At 42.1% G+C, this 12,386-nt stretch overlaps 1 protein-coding gene and 1 long non-coding RNA gene across 4 annotated transcripts in view; both read right to left on the bottom strand.

Annotated features, from left to right (window-relative positions):
* The window catches only part of LMX1B (LIM homeobox transcription factor 1 beta), a 100,425-nt gene that overhangs the window by 42,376 nt on the left and 45,663 nt on the right, over nucleotides 1-12,386 (bottom strand). The gene's annotated exons all lie outside the window — the stretch shown is intronic.
* The window catches only part of LOC136022408 (uncharacterized), a 34,139-nt gene that overhangs the window by 5,479 nt on the left and 16,274 nt on the right, over nucleotides 1-12,386 (bottom strand). Inside the window, exon 2 of the long non-coding RNA XR_010616156.1 lies at nucleotides 5,768-5,829. This is a non-coding gene — a long non-coding RNA (uncharacterized LOC136022408). The remainder of the gene's footprint in view (nucleotides 1-5,767; nucleotides 5,830-12,386) is intronic.

The following is a 12,386-nucleotide window of genomic DNA, read 5'->3' as shown; positions in this document are numbered from 1 at the left end:
GGATCTAAGAAGTTGCGAGAATAACTTACAGTCAAATGCCAAGGTTTTACACTGTCAGTTATGTAAAACAGCATAAGACAAGGCAGCTGAATTTGTACCTCACAAAGCCCTGACAAGTGTGGTCAACCTCCTGAAAGCAATAATTTATTATCAGAAATGTCACGCCTACACAATAGCCTTATTGTTGATTCATTAGGTAATTTCCCTTGAAGACCAGCTGTTTCTAGTGTGGTAGGATGAATAATGAGGAAGATATTCAATGTTCAGGGTACAAATGACAGACATAAGGAGGTTCTAACACCACCAGCGTCCCACCGCCTACGGCACCGGCTCTGTTCCAGGGGGTAAAGGTCCTACACCTCCCACTTGCACAGAAAACCTCCCAGGTGTCAGATTTGCTCAGAGGGCAGGTTGCTGTGCAATACCTTCAATAGAATCAGGAGACCCATGTGATATGGCCAAGCAGGCCTTGGGCTCATTGTCACCTTCTATTTCCATTGACGTGCCCCGAGGGTAGATACTTTCTCCTCCCAGCAGACTCAATTTATTCCCAGGTGCTCCAGTGAATGTCTCGCCACCAGTATAGCTTGCAAAAGACAGTACCGATGGCTGCGCTCCAGGCAAGCCTTTATCCTATTTTCCAGAAGTGCCTCTTTTTTAACCTTAAGCCAAATGCTATCTAGATAATAATTATTAAACTATAATTTACTACAGCTAGTAGTACTATCCGCTACTTGTTCGTTTTGTGGTTGGTTGTTTCTGTGTATTTTTTTCTCTTAATTTTACACAAATACATTATTCGCCCCTCAAATGATCCCTCTGAGGGCTACATCTCCATCACGTTAAGTAACACTGCAATTAAAGTGAGTTAAATTCACCAATAAGCAGACAAGCACCATGTGCTGTATGGTTGGTGTTCATTATGCTCAGTACATTAATGCTAACAGTTTGTCAAGTCTTTTCATGCTACAGCCACCTAAACTACATTAACCAGAAAAGAAAAAAGGGAAGAAGAAAAACTTGTCTAAAGGCCTTTAAAGTGAACCTGGAATACAAAACTCAGGTGGACCCATTCCTTTGCCTTTCAGAATGTATTTATTTGGAAACATAAATGTATGCTGAGCAGCATGTGAAAACACAAATGCATGCTACAGGCAGAAGCACGAACACAAGCTGCACAGAGCAAGATCTGATTAGAATCGCCCCTGCTTTTGTTGTGCTCCTGAAGGCTGCAGCAGGATGGAAGTCTGGATGTTGACAGCCACCTCTATAGGAGATTCAATGAATATAACCGGTGTGTTGACAGAATGCACACAATTTTAGGTGAAATTTTAAAAGAAAAAGAAAATAAAGCCTCTCTCTACCTTGCCTAGTGACAGCTTAAGCTTTGAGACGATGGAAGAATAATTCAATTTCTAAAGGCCTGTCATTTGCAAGTGTCCCTATTCCTGCTACATTGTCCTTTGAGTTGCAGTTATATTAACACTTTCAATTATACATGGCTTTACTAAAGCCAAAAGGAACCCCAGCCAGTAAGCGTTTCTGCTTTAAGTTGCACCTACATGGTACTGTACTAATGGTACATAAAACACAATTGTTTTTTCAGTGAAAGTGCTGTGTAAGATAAATAATTTAGTAAATATCTTTGTCTGAAATCTTACTTGTGCTGCAGCCAAGATCAAAATCAAGCCATTGTCCTTACCTACCGGGGAAAGGGGTGTAATAAACCCCTGGATTTACTGTTAATCAGATCTGCTGACTTCGTGACTTCCGTGTGTGTTTTAGTACTGCACCATAGGTGCATAACTGCATCCTTAGTCACCAGAATAGGTCCTCTCTTTCACCACAACTACACTGCAGTAATTTTGTTGCTTTTAAAACCGTACCTTTTTATGCTTCGACTGAATACAAAACAGTATTTTTAATATCAGAAGAAAATGTGTGAGAAAATACATGTGAAGACTTTGTTGGTGTCCCCCCCGTCCCCCCCCCCAGCAAGGGGGAACACTAGTCCCTGTTGCAAGCTCCCCACTCCCCAGCTCTCCATCCCATCCCATGGAAAGGCAGCCCATCGCTTTGGGTGTTCTGGCCTCACTTGGCAAGCTTTAAGAAACCTCCCTACACGTTTGAAACCTCCAGATTTTAAGAGTTTCCAATGGTCAGTAAAACATTTGAGTAATTCATGGCCTGATCCTATTCTCCATAGCAGGAGTCGCTCCTGGTCTACATTTCTTTGGGATTTACATTTAAAACACAAATTCAAATCCTGTTTTGCTGAAGTCATAGGGAAAAATCACAGCTACTAGGGTGGCACTGCAGCTCCTGTGTGCCCCTCAGGCTTGTATCCTCCACCACCTTACCCTGGGGAAGGTGGGAACATGGTCCTCCAGAAACATCCTGTAGCAAGAGCTGCTGACATCAGTCACTAGCTGAAGCTGCAGTCAAAGTAAAACCTCACTGCAATTGGGATTTAACCATATCCTCCTTGCTATCAGCAAAAGCACAGCACTGACAATTGTGACTATCAAAAATCCAGCCTTAGGGACTGTTTGCACTTCTCAAAAGCTTCCCACAGTAGGAGCATCTCTCTATCTTGCTACAAGACTCCTTTCCATGCATTAGAGAGTATATTGCGTTAATATTAGTAGACTTTAAGTACAACCAAGACTTGGAGAACTCCTCCCTGGTCACCCAACTCAGCAGTCTACTGAGACAGCAGCAGTGCCACTGACTCCTGTGAGACTTCACAGTGTTTCAGAAGGAGGGGATCTCTTTTCCTACTGTTTTTACCTATTCAAGTCAAAACATGGAGATGTGCTCAGGACAATTTCTCCATGCAGATATTCATACACTGTGACCCACTACAAAGAGTTCGGTCAGCAGAAGTGGGTTTGCAATTAACAAAATCTTGTCCATGGCTCTGTTTTAGAACCTGATTATTGTTCTACATTTATCTTAAGCAAAGTGGCTGACAAATAACTGCAAAATAATGTGATAAAAACCATTTATAATGCCAGCTTATTCCAGGTCTTTCTCCCTAACTAGTTATGACAAGGTAATAATGCTGGTTATGCATTTGTCTGACTTTAAATTGGTTACTTATAGCCATGATGGATGAGGGGAAAGATCGCCTTATTCTGAAAAGCAGCTCTTGATTTCTGATCTCATTTCTGCAGGTAATGAATTATATCTAATTAGCAGGTTCCAAATCTAATCAAGAGGTTGAGATGTTGACCCAAAGACAGCAAAACAGGGTGAGGAGGCCTCCTTTTATGTTTTTTTTTTTTTTGCTTATCTTAAATAAAGAATGCTCCATATATAGTCTTCAGGAGAGCACTGACTACACTGGCTAAAGATGGAATCAATTTTAAAAGTCACTGTTTCAGTTAACAGTTTAATGAAACTCATCTCCACAGATGTACTCTTTCCATTGGGAATGTAAACTCCTTATTCACCATAACAGTCTATTTAGTTTATTATCTAGGAAACGTACAAGAAATTGTGGTTGTTGTTGTAACCAAATCGGGCTCCAAATGAAAGAAATTCCTTTTGATGAAAGAATTTTGTGAGTTAAGAAAAAATTCCATCAGAAATAAGCAACTGAAAAAAATATCAAGGACCTGAAGTGCAAAAAATAGCACAACGATGGGTAGATGGAGAGATAGATAGATAGATAGTAAAATGTCCACAGTTTTACATCATAGTAGCCATAAAACAAAAAAGCTACATTTCTAATAACATTTTGCTCTTATAACTGCAATTTTTCCCACCACAGCCAGCAAAGTAAACTGAATCTATTAGTACAAAACCTACCCCAAAAGACAATCAGTTGTCTACTCCTGTGTTATTCTTTGGTTTTCACACTAGACCCAAACCCACTGTTTTACACCTTAAAAGTTTCAAATGTATCTTTGCAATGTTAATACGTGTGCATCAGTGAATCATCTCCCTCGAAGACTGCCCTGCACCTCCCACAATTAGACTGCTGGAGCTTTGACAACCGCTGTATTAAGCCCTGAAACACCAGTGTACAGCATGTAGAGCTTTCTTCACACCTTCCCTCTCACCTTCCCTTTACGATTATTTGTAAGTCTATGCTAAGATCTTTTAAGAAGAATTAGCTATTAAAATAAAAAGGGCATTTAAAAGACGAATATCTTATGAATTAATAATGAGGACCTATGCTGCAAAGTTTATGTTCATAAAAAAAGACTATATTATACAAGTTCTTCAGATACTGTCGCTAAAGCTAGAATAAATCCCTTTAACAAAGTCCTACATAGACCTATATTTCTCCTAAATATTCCTAAAATATTGATCATCTGTCTACCTAAAACTTGCACAGCTCCTAAGTCCAGCAAAATAGCTTAGTTTATAAAGGACAAAATCCTAACCCCTTATTTACAACTTGTGGATCTATCCTTGCCAGAAAGCTCTATCTGAACATAGTTACAGAGCACCAAGTTCTGCAAACAAGAGTTCTGCCCCTCGCAGCCCATAGGGCACAGAGGCAAAGGTGCTTGGCAATGAAGTCTGCAAGGGGGAAAGTGAACAAAGCTGGTGGGAGGAAGTAAATCCCAGAAAGTGCAATGGCATCAGGAAAATTGGGAAAATCAGGAAAAACCCCACTGAGTGTTCAGCTCAGCCTGATGCTTTAACACAATCTGTTCTGTAGGGAAGATGCAATCTCTGTGCTCAGGCTGGGCATCCCTTGCCCCTGCTCCCAGGACATGCTGGTACCAGCATCCCAGAGAAAGCCTGACTTCAGCTTGGTCAAGACTTTCTTGCTTCTCCAAGTGCCTTTTGCTGGATAAAACTCTTCCCCAGAGGTGGATTTTGAGTGCAGCAGCTACAGTTCCCCAAGTCTGAGGCAAGGTGAGAGAGATAAAAAGGGCTAAACACAAATTGCAACTCAAACACACAGGTTTTGCTGTACCTGCAGTGAATGCTTTGGGGTAATAAGCCATCAGCTTTCAGAGCTTGCAGGGATCAGAGGATGCAAGACTAGAAAGCTGAGGCAATATACTTCTGATTCATTACAGCTAAACTTTTCCACAGCAGAACACAGATGTACTCGGAGGCCTTAAAGCATACCGGGGTGATCTAAATTCCTGCTTTTGTGTGGTGACACTGTGGGCATGTGGAAGCTCAGAGGACACAGACTCCCTGTGTGACCTGTGCAGGCTGCATGCACCAGCCTGAAAACTGCTGAGCCATCTCTGCTTTCCCAGGAGCAAGCAGAGTTTTATGTGATCTATTAAAAGTCAAGTAATCATCAGTCTTCTGGTATTTTTTACCTGCCAAAGTCTCTACATAACCCTTATTTCTTGTTTTGATCATAATTTGAGATTCTTTTCAGTGCTTGGCACACAGCGTCCAGATCACCACCCCTTCCAAGATTGTTCTGACAAGCCACAATCCAGCTTCATGCAGTCAAACTCAACACAACAAGACACTCAAAACCCCTAACGACTGCAGAGGGAGTGTTGGACTGAATAAACCGGAGCCATCCGGTGTTCCGCTTATGCTTAACATTGCTAAGATGATGCTGCCTCTTGATTAGTATATTACTGAAAGGAACAGTACTTTGCTTTTTATATTGGAGCACCCTGAAAACTCCTGGTACTTTGCTTGGATTTGCCAAGTGTAAAAAGAGAGAAAATGCTGTTCTAAAATACATTGGTAAGACATCTGGATCAGGAGGTCCAGGGGCCACATAATTACTGAAAGGGAGACATTATTCCATGTTGTACTCACTTGTACTCACTTCATTACATGCCTGTCCTGCTCTTAAGCTCTTCCTGATCCTGCTGTCAAGCACTTTAGATCCTACAGTAGAAAAATGTAATGAAGGAACACTGTTATAATTTATAAGCACATATTGTACAGCAATAGCAGCCAAGGTGTTGCTCAGTGTAATTCCTTAACTAAAGGAATGGCTTAACAGACCATTGCAGTGTTACAGATAAAGCAACAGCAGCTCTCCTGTTACGAACCTTAATTTTACATGATTTATAACTGGGCTGCAAAGCTATTATTGATTTAAATCCACCTATGCAAAGTCTCAGCATGGAAACTTTATCAAACATCTGAGGAATATGGAAAGATAGCCATAACAAGCTCTGTTAGGTTAAACTGGACATTTAAAACGAGGATTCAGCCATCCTTTCAGTTCTGTTTCTGACACCAGGTTTATTCTGTTTCAAAAGAAACACCTTTTTCTAGGAAAGCCTACTTCCTTCTCCTGCCTTAATGTGTTAAACCGTGCTTAAGAGCCCTGTGCAAGAATGGCAGTTTTGGTCTCAAAGCTTCTGCAGGTAGGCAGATTTCATCTCTATGTGCTCCAGGCAGCTTGCTACCCCAGTGCCCAGAGGTGTCCTGCACAGGCTGTGATGTGCACACTCATCTGCCCGACAAAAGTCTCCTAATCCTTAGCTTTTGTAGCCTGAAGTCAGTTCTAAGAGAAGTATTTGATCCGCTGAAGCAAGTGAATAAGAGAAGGATAATCTTAGGGGATGCACCGCTGCTTCCTGACTCACTGCCCCGAGCCTACGGGGCTGCTTTGGTATGAGCCAAGGCATGGCTCTTCCCTGGACCCCCTGACCAGCAATGCTCCTGGCCATCAATCCAAATACTGCTGCTTCAAAGAAACCTGCTCGTCTCTGAGCACGTCCACTTAGAGTGAAACTCTGCACTACCTCCTGCTGTTTTGTGATCACCAAAAACAGGCTTGTAAACTGTGTGGGTAACAGCAGTGGACTCTTTCGGCAACAAGCAGGAAGATTCTGAACTCCCTGACTTCACATGGGTAAATGAATGTGTGTAAAAGGCATTCAGCACTGTCACTGCGAAGGATTTTAAAACAACTAAAACAAAGAAGCATCAAGACAAAGGAATTCCCATTATACTGTAGGGAACACTGAGGTTTTTATTTTAAAGGAAAAGAGGTATGCGTTAAAAATCTGTCAAGCTATTCATGCTTATTTTCCAGAAATACTCAGAAGAGTTCCCAATATTTAACTCTTGGAACCCAACCACCATGGAAGGGCTGGCCCTGTGCTCCCAGGTATTAAGTTTGCGCAGCTCACCTTGTTACGGGGCACTGCAAACATGTACCGTGCAATACCTGTTTAGGACGAGTACCATTTGCTTGCCAGGCAGACTAGTAAAACGATGGATTCATAGAACTGTGTCTTTCATCTGAAGAGGTTAAGTGACCAATTCCAACTATGCCTGTTTCTCAGGCAATACCAGTTTTAAGAGCTCATTTTTAAAGCCAGACAACTCTATTTTGTGTATTTATCTATTTATTTATGCATTTCCAAAGATCACCACAATATTTACTCTGTTATTAAACTCCATGTGTCAGGCACTAATGGCCTGTAATTATCTTTGAAACTGGATTTGATGTTGCAAAGTTACATAGTGTAGACAAGTGTCTTAATGATGAATGTCAGTGTCAGGGCTGCTTGTTAGGGTTTCATCATGAAAAACACTGTTCTGCTTCTGCAATTTACTTAGAAAACACACCTGCCATGCAGAGCATATGAAAACAGATCAACAAGAAGCCTTGCTTAAAAACTAAAACCAAATCTCAAACACCCTAAACCTGGATGTCAATCAATTTCATTATAGCGTGGAAAAGAAAACCTACAGTTACCAATGCTCATAGCCTGCAGCTCATACCCAACTGCACAGACTAACATAATACTACTTGTCTTATTCAACGGAATAGTTCACAACATAATTCCACAAAATTAGCATAAAATCAAATGTTTGTGAGCAGTATTTCCTTTGTTCCCCCTCGAGTCTGGCCAAACCAGCATGTTCTGTGTCATTCTTTTTGTGAACAAATGGCTGAGAGCTATCCCTGCCAATTCCCCATTATGTCCCTTTGCCCTCACTCATTCTGTCTTCATAGAGAACAGAAACCCCCCAGCAGCAGGAACACACTGCCATTAATTCAGTTACCCAGGGAATTTCACACCTTTGCCAGGCCCTTTACGGTTCTCATTTTAGTGCAACCTAATCTCAAATGGATGCAGAAAGCTGTGAAGAAGGGCAGCTCAAGCTGAAGGCAGCAATTAAATGATAATTAGGGCTTTACTTCATCTTGTGATTGATAGAGGCTTACTGGGCCCAAACTGCATCTTGTCATCTACTAATAGGCTAGGCAAGATACTCCACTAGAGTCTGAAGGATTTTGTCTTATCTCAAGAGAGATAATCTACTCAACAAGTAATCTCCTGCCTGTGGTAAAGTGCCACTGTATATTTACCAGGCCAGTACTCTTCATGGTTCAGCTCTAAACAAGCCTTAGGACTTCTTTAGGAGCAAGAAAGCTGGGGCTTTTCTTCCCCATATTCAGGCTTTTGTGTGCCTCTCAGCTCAACTGGGAAATGGGAACTGGCTGCTCCACCTCCCCTCCAGCCCAGACCCCTGCAAGAGCCACCACCCTGGAATCTCAGCAATGGAAAGCTTTCAGACTGGTTTTAATCTTCACTATTCCTGAGAAAGTGAATTGCAGTGCAAAGATCAGCCCCAGCATCAGCTCCAAGCCAAACACAAGCTGGGCAGTTGGGAAGCAGGAGCCAAAGCACATGAGCTGGGGCATTTGAAGTTCCTGTGCCTCTACGCTTGTGTACTCATCTGTGTCATTTGGGCCTTAGTAGACCCAATTACTTATTATAAACAATTCAGTTTATCTTTATCAGAATCATTATCTAAATTGGCTACATGACACATACTGTTTTCCTAACTGCACTCCTGGGAAAATCTGCTATAAAATCTGTGATTTTGTACTTTGTAATTATCCCTCTATGGGCTATAAAACATTACACTTGTGTTTAAAATAGGTATAAGCTAGCATTTTCCACTGCTCAAAATGGAACATTCATTCTACCTCAGAAAATAAAATGCAGCAACATATTTGGTGCAATCGACACACACAGAGTTTCTGCAGCAGCCATGTTGTGGCTGCTGATCTGATTCCAAAGGCACAGGAGTTTCTTATGATGCACTCCATTTTTATTATAGAGTTTCGATCTACTGCTTGATGTTTCTTTTTCTTTGGGCAAGGTAAAGATGGCCTAAGTTAGTGTCAAGTGAAACATGGCCTTAGCTGGCATTTTAGATGGGAAATGATGAGGTGTCAACAATAACAGCTAACAGGATCATACTCCCAGTGTCATTAATTTTTCTCTTTTCAGTATCCTCCACATTTCCTGTTGTAAAAATGCTGGCCAATTCTTCCCTGTTGCTGACTTTTGTTTTCCTTACTGTTTTGAGAAATTCCTCCTTCCTCAGGATTTAGAAATCCATTTCACACAGTGCCAAGCCAGCAGCTCTCCCCATGATTAAAACAAAACACTTTAGTTCTAAAGAGCAAAGACCTAACCTCCCATCTCGCACAACATGAGGTGTCCCCAGCCTCCCTTTTTAGCTGATTCTGCTTGCTTGACGTACTTTCAGAAGTTCAGTAACTAGCAGTGGAGGGGTCATGTTTGCCCTCAAGTTGCTGCTTTTCATGCTTGACATGTTTTTCTACTGTCCGGTCCCTTAGCTGCAGCAGGGTCATGAGGATGGAGAAAAGGGTGGGGGTTACAGAAAGGGTATTGTATTACACAAACCCCAAAAGGTTTCGGTTACAGAATGTATATTGTCCATGCCTATTGGGCTTGTGGAGAAGTATCAAGTTCACCACATTCTCATTTGAGGACTTTGATCCTTTCAGTTAAAAAGAAGCTGCTTAGAATTACTCTGCAGAGCAAAGAAATGAATCAGTTGTACTCACTCACCCAGCACTGAGGAATGCCAATATTTCTGTTAGCCAGCCCAATCCTAGGGAGATTTACCCAGCTGCAGAGAGGCTGGAAGGGGCTTAAGTCTATCAACACAACCACAGGCTCCCCCCTCCTTTCAGAAAGGCCCAAGCACCTTTTATGTTGCCTGACTTTCAAGGATGTGGAGCCTCTTTACACTTCTAGAGAAGTGTGTGTAGTGTCACACTGGGTTTGGGTATTTTCATGTTCCTTTCAAACTGGAGTATTTTTATGCTCCTTCTGTAACCAAAGCAGCAATGTGAACTACAGCCAGGCATCTTACCTCCTCTCCTCTTTCTCTAGGTTATCCATGATCTACCACATATTCCTGCTTAGGTAGTTTATCAGATAAAAATACACATGGTTAATGTGATAGCGCAGTCAGCTCCCAATCCAAAGGACACCGATTTTGCCAACCCAACATAAACCTACGTCATCTACCATGAAGTGTATTTCTGCTTCAGCTGCAGATTCTTCTCTTACTGCTGTAGCTCAGGTGGTTCCCTTAGCACCAACTAAATGGCCAAATAACACCCACAGGGAGAACATGCTGATGAACTGCTCTCAGCCCCCATGCATTCCTCCTTCAGTAGCAGCAGGCAAGGGGAACAAAAGCAACACCAAAGATCCCTCAGTCCTCTGGCTTCCCCCTGACCAGGACACTAGACTGAGCTTTGCTGGAAAGTTGCAATCCCCAATGTGATGCTTTGTTGAGTGATCGGAAGAGGAAGAAAGCACATAACACTAGGGAGGCAGCAGCAGACACCCAAGCAGCTCCTCTGATCTGCAACTGTTCTGTGGGAAGCAATGCTCTTGTGAATGGGGTCAAAAGGGACCCAGAAAGGCATAATGAAGCGTTAGCTGATTTTTCAAGGGGCTCTGTTTTGTTGCGTTAGCAATTTTCTACAGCATTAAGCAGTTTCATGGTACATTGTACTGTGTTGCGTGAAATGGCACACAGACTATTTTCAGCCCAGAAGCTGGAGGATATGAGACTTGAACATGGTACTAACATCACAAGGAGACTAAGAACAGCCACGACACACCAAAGCTTTCTACTGCAACAAAACTGATCCTCCTTCCAGCAGCCCCATCAGGAGTCCTCCTCCAGCCTTCCAATGAACCGCATCAGTGCCTGAAGAACCTGCATCTTTATTAATCACTACCTATGTGTAATCTGTACTCTCTCTTTGTTCCAACCCTCCATCCTTTCCCTCTTTCTTCCTTTCTCACCTTTTCTCCTTAAACAGACTTCCTTCTTATTCTTTTCTCAGTGAAATTGTCCAGAGATAATAGTAAAAGAACAGTTTTACTATGGGGCCAACTCTTCATATAACAGATGCAATATATATACTTCAATCACTATTTTCAGTTAAATTCAGATCTATACCTGTCCATTCTAGTTACACAAGGAAAACAGCAAGTTATTGGCATGTCCACAGTGAGCAAGGCTGTCACACAAGTGTCTTGGGATGATCTCATGCTGATATTCAGAAAGAAGTCTGGACTCAGAGCAAAAAGCAAGGTTTCAAAAGGGCTAGAAGATGTATCACCTATAGGCTGTAAGCAGCATGCTTGACTAAGAAACAACCTAGACCACATCAGTCATGGCATTTTAAAAACACCACACTCAAGACTAGAAAGTGATATCAAATGATGTGGTACAATATGCACAACATGTCTGTACTCCACTAAATGGTCTATTGCAAAGGGTCATGTCAGCGCACAGGAGCTGCACTGCTCCTGGCTGAGCCTCTTCATATAGGACATGGAGAAGAATTTGGGAGTATCTGCAGCTTGAAGGGAGATGAGGAATCCATGTGGCTGTTGGGGTCTTTATTCTTTAAGATCTTGCCTTTCAGACCCATGCAACACTTCTAATAACAGTAATATTTTTTTATTGCTGCTTGATTTGCAGTATTTGAATCAGGCTGGAATCAATGTCTTTGGCAAGGAAGAATTCCGTACAGTCTTATCCAATCTCTTCTTTTTATTTACAACTATAATCCTAAAATCATAGTTGCCTCACACTGAAAGAGTAAAGGAGCAAAATGTTCTAGACACAGCCTGGTGAAAGGAGAGCTCTCATCTGTTACAGGGAGCTCTTAAAATTTCATGAACACTATTAGAAATTATGATGTTACATTTGTCACTAGAATATTTCTCAACTATTAAACTTCATAGATCAAACTACAAAACAAACCCCCAAAATAGAGCCCCACCAAGATGCTCAGCACCCTTTGCACATGCTGCTGAGGGATCTGCCCCGTGTCCTCCCTTGTCAGCCAAACTCAGACTGGCTTCAGCTCAGGGAGACCTTCCTGGTAATCACAGGATAGGTCCCTTTGGATTACAGCAAGAGAGAGAGGGATCTCTTTGTGGAGCACTCAACGGTCACAGCCAGCGTGGCTGCTCTGTGTGCAGTCACTTCATGAGCCTCAAATCACACAGACACCACCACAGGGTCTCCAGGACCCCATCCTGCCTGACATCCATGCTGAGATGCTCCTTCACACAAAAGTACCTCTATAATCTTGTGGATAACAAGCATTCTGACGCTACCCT

Source organism: Lathamus discolor, chromosome 15 (genome assembly GCF_037157495.1).
Source record: "Lathamus discolor isolate bLatDis1 chromosome 15, bLatDis1.hap1, whole genome shotgun sequence".
NCBI lineage: Eukaryota > Metazoa > Chordata > Aves > Psittaciformes > Psittacidae > Lathamus > Lathamus discolor.
This window is presented reverse-complemented; position numbering and strand designations above follow the sequence as displayed.